The sequence below is a fragment of the Microtus pennsylvanicus genome, chromosome 7 (genome assembly GCF_037038515.1).
Source record: "Microtus pennsylvanicus isolate mMicPen1 chromosome 7, mMicPen1.hap1, whole genome shotgun sequence".
NCBI lineage: Eukaryota > Metazoa > Chordata > Mammalia > Rodentia > Cricetidae > Microtus > Microtus pennsylvanicus.
The window spans coordinates 112,578,091-112,583,072 of record NC_134585.1 but is presented as its reverse complement, the minus strand read 5'-3'; positions in this window follow the sequence as shown (position 1 = coordinate 112,583,072).

The window sequence follows — 4,982 nt, the reverse complement described above, 5'->3', positions numbered from 1 at the left end:
TTTGGGGTCTGCTTAGATGTTTGAACAACCGGGTAAAGATCTTCTGCCCAGTGACTGTCTGCGTTGGTTGGTTTCTGTCAAAGTGACTGAACCTAGACAACTCTGGAAGGAGGGAGTCTCAACTTAGAATACGCCGTGTGAGATTTGACCTGTAGGGCAGTCTGCAGAGGCATTTTCTTGAATTGACAGATGTGGGAGGGCGCAGTCTGTGGTGGGCAGGGCCGCCCGCGGATAGGTGTTCCTGAATGGTGTGAGAAAGCTGCCTGAGCAAGCTGTGGTGAGCAAGCCAGTCAGCAGCATTCCTCCATAGCCTTGACTTCACCCCCAGGTTTCTCGTTCCCTGAGTTCCTGCCCTGACTTCCCTCAGTGATGAATATGGCCTGAGAATTTGAAGCTGAAATTAACCCTTTCCTCCCCATGTTGATTTTGTCTGCGGTGCTTTAACTCGGTAATAGAAACCCTAACTGAGATGCTGTCATCAGGCTACTGATTGTAGTTGCAAAAAGACAAAAAGGGAGAGATGGCTCAGCAGTTAAAACACTTGTTGCTTTCGCAGAAGACTCTAGGGAGCCCATGTTGTGGCTCACAGCCATCTGTAACTTTAGTTCTAGGGCATCTGATGCCTTCTTCTGACCTCCTTGGGTACCAGGCATGAATGTGGTGCACAGACATTCATGCAGGTAAAACACCCACACACACATAAAAAAAATTAATTTTTTAAAGAGAGAATTTAAGTTATAGTCCCTGAGTTCACGAGGGTGTTCTGTGAATGGTGGTGGGGCTTTTAGTGAATATTAAGATTCAGTGGGACCCTCTGGGGGAATTCCACACTCTTCGGTCCCGAAACAAGGAACTGGATAAGGACACACGGACTTTAGTAGGAACAGAGGCTGCTTCCTAATAGACGGCACATTTGTTTCCAAAGAGGAAGACGTGGGCCAGAACAGAGAAAGTTTAGTTGCTCAAATGCAGTGCACTTTTATGTCACACAGTAAAGGCTTTGGAGGTCATTTGACAAGCATGGAATTTCTTGATAATGCTTTGTCTTTTATATGTAGTTCTACATATAATTTCATGTAGCACATGTCTCGCTGGCATCTTAAATCTTCACCCATGGGAGTGTGCTTTGGTTATGAAGGTCACCTTCAGACACTGGAGTGCCCCTACACCTCACCAGTCAGTTCTACTAGAGATGGTGAGGGATAGAAAGGCGGGGGGGGGGGGGGATGGAGAAGAGGGGAAGGGAGGGATGGAGGACGGAGGCTAGGGGAAGTTTCCAGCCTCTCTCTCTTTGGTTCTCCTCCAGTGTCAATTACACAGCCACTGTGTAAAGACTTCTGAACTGTACCTTCTGTCCTGCTTCTCTGACTCAGTTGAAAGCACAAAGAAGACTAGAAGACCTTGGCCCTGGGCCGTGGGGACCTACAAAAGGCCATCTGTAGCTCGTGTAGGTCCCTTTGTCTCCAGAGACCACCACTCAGTGTGGCTTGGCTTCTTTCATGTACGGTTCGCTCAAAACCTCTCCTCAGGAATTGTGAGTCTCCAGCCTGGCCTTTCCAGGACTCTAGTGTCCCATATCTGACTAGTGCTACCCTGTCCTGGGTCTTTCTTCTGTGTCTACTCACCAAAGAGAGGGTTTCAGCAACACATTAGACACTCCTGTGCTCATTGCCTGGGGGCTCCCCACTCTAAAATTCAGGATCCTCTCTCCCAAATAACCGATAGTTTCTTAAATGGGGTTGATCTTCTTCAAAGTAGACTGGTCACCAAAGTCCCAGTCATTCACTGTAGGCATTCTCTGTAGTTGCCATGTAACGATGATAAAAATAACACCTGTTTCCTTGTGTTGCCTTAGGGGTTAGATGAAGTGCACACTTCCTGCTGATCACACCAGCACAGTAGGGGATAGCCCGGAACTGCCACCAGCAGTCTGAAGAGTTCCCTTACATTTTTAGGGATCTCTTCTTAAGTAAATCCAGATCACTGACTTTGCTAGAGAAAGGAATTTTGAGATGGGCCAGAACGGAGCTGAGTAGGACTTATTAAAAGACATTTTTAGCACAAGGGGTTAAAAGTGTTGGGGAGGGGAATAAGGTGAGACCTTGGCTGGAGGCTTCTCAATGGACAGGCCTGCTTAAGTGGCCCAGTGGTGACCATATGTAGGGTTTTGGTAGCATTGGGGGCTTCCCTGTGGGTTTGTAAAGGAGCCCCCTCCTCTACCTCTATTCCCATTTGACCACTGAGATTATAGGGTGGCTCCAAAGGTGTTTCGGGGGACATTACAACTGAGTAAGACAAAAAGCAGGACTAGGGGTTAAGTACTGTAAATAGGGTTTTTGGTGAGTCTCATAGAATTCGGGTGTGTTGGAATTCTTGATTCTTAGCGACAGAGGCTTTGGGCCCACTCCGGGGTTCTCATGATTTTCTCTGCCTTCCTACCCAAATTACAAGTCCTTCCCCAGTATCTTGGCATACAGCCAGAGCTCAGAGGATGCCGCTAAAGGTTCACGGCCACACCCTGATCTCACTTTCTGAAAGGGGTTTTAGAAGTCATCTCCATTGGCTTAAATATGTGACTTACGTTTCAGGAGGAATGTTTGTCACACACTAGTGATGTTTACCCCCAGAGGCTCCATGACCTGCTTCACCTTCAGACAGATGTCAGTGCCTGCAGTCCTGCTGCTTCCTCACTGGGGACTGACTTGTTCCAGCACATTCTTGGCCCTCTGATCTCAATCCAGCCTGCTCTTCCACTCTGTTTCCCCCCAGGCCTTCGCAGGGAGCCTTCGGGGACCTATGATCACCCGCCACTCTCTCAGCCTCCAGGGCAGGGTGACTCAGGCTGTACTTTCCACCATGACACTTTGGTTTTCATGCCTCTGGGTTACCCCATTCTGAGTACTGAGAAGCCCAACTACTCCTGTTAAGACAGCAGCAGAGGCCTCTCTTCAGTGAGGCCCTTCAGAGTCACTCCCTTCCCCTCGCTCAGAAACTGTCTCCCATAGTGAGTGAGAATGCTTGCTTCTCCATCTCCGCCTCTAGTATGAGCGCTTCTGAGGCCCTGTTGTTATCGGAGTTTGCTTTTTAGCTTATTTATTTTTATTTATGCGTATATGTGTATGCCTGTGTGCAACGGTGTCAAATCCCCTGGAGCTAGAGTTACAGGCAGTTGTGAGCTGCCCAACATGGGTGCCAGGAAGCAAACTCAGGTCAAGCAGTAAGAGTACCTGCTTTTGTGTTCTAGTGGTTTTGTTTTTTAGACGATTGTCTCCTGCATCCCAGGTTGGCTTCAAATTCCCTATTGAGCTTAGATGACCTTGAACTTTTGACCATCCTGCTTCTTCCTTCTGAAAGCCAAGATCACAGGCGTGCGTCGTCTTACCTTGCTTGTTATCAAAACGTTTAAGCCAAAAGCTCGGGTTCTAGCAACCCCAAGGGGCTACACTTGCCTGTCTCTCCCTGACATGTCAGCTAGAGAGACAGGTAACAGTAAGAATTCGATGGGATTTATTCAATATGGCCACATCAGAAAGATGAACAAATGAGAGAGGGTCCAGTGTGGCCAAGTCCATCTTTAGGGGGTCCTGATGGTGTGGGGGGGGTTGTTAGATTTAAACAGGGGACAAGAGCTATGCATAACTAAGCAGTCCTGACAAGGGTGTGGCCCCCACCCATCAGCGACTCTCACCACTCAGCTCTGGTCTTGCAAGGTGGGCTGAAGAGATTAGATAGCTAAGCTGTTCATTGCTGATTAATAAAGCGGTCTTGCCTTTGTGGGTGCTCGGCCTCATCTGGTGGAGGGAGGAGGTCCTGAGATGTTTCACTCTTTCTGGAGTTTGAGGTGACTCAAGAGGAAAGGTGAAGGGTTTGGGGACTTAGCTCAGTGGTACAGTCCTGGCTTCAGGTCTGAAAATAGGAAACTTGGAGGCCAACGGGAAAGGCTCAAGACAACAGTTCATCTCTGTGACTTCAGCCTAAGAATGGGCACAAAAAGAAGGCAGAGATGCCAGGCTTCTGTCCTGCTTTTAGCTTCCTTGTGGTTTCGAAGGGAGTCAGCGGTTTGGTTTTGTTTTGCAAAAGCAGCATCGCCAAGTGTCTGTTTCAAGACACTTTTGCTTACCCAACTTCCCAAACCTAAAGTTCCTCTCACAAAAGCCCCTTAGAAGTGTTAGCCAAGGTTTCTAGCTAGATCGTTAAACTCCTGAATGGAGGAGGCAGCCTGAGGAAATCCAAAAATCACCTTAGGGAAGGGTAGACCCGTCTGGCAACACGATCTGGGCTGTGCACTCCGCCCCCTGTTGGAGAGAGAAGGAGGTGCAAGCGGCTTTGACTTCAACCAGGGCATCTGGAGCTGGCTGCCTAGGTGAACCGAATGGCAGCTAGCCTAGCCGCTAAAGGTGCCTTAAGGAGGCTCACAGCATCCTTCGCCCTGGAAGTCGCCTCTGCCTTCCGCGCAGCAGGTCCACTTGCGTCCTGGGACAGGCACACAGACTGTGTAATCAGGCTCAGCTGGTAATCAGGGAACTGCCAAACAGACGGGAGACTAAATTATCTCCCTGTCCCAGACAAAGTGGCCTTGCAGATGAGGGTTAAAACCAGACATGGTAGAAAAAAAAAAAAAACAAAGGCGGGAGAGAGTAGCAGCTGCTACAGAACACCTGGCCAGTGGCCGGTACCCAACTGTCTGTATTCACCCTCAGAGCCTCTGAAGCCAAGGTGGGTTAACAAGGAATGGGTGGGCTTCAGACCAATGGCATTGGATGCCAAAATGTTGTTACAGGAGGAATAATCTAGACCCTCAGTGGCAGCAGAAGAGAGCAGAATCAATTTCCTGCAGGTGACCAGCTGCGAAAATATGCATGACCATGTGCCTCTGTTTCCTCGATTACTGGCTGAGGCAGACGTGCTCCCCTTTTCAATATCTTTCCTCCCCTTTCCCAGGTCAAGACTCCATTTCTATTGCTGTGTTTGTAACTCTGGGA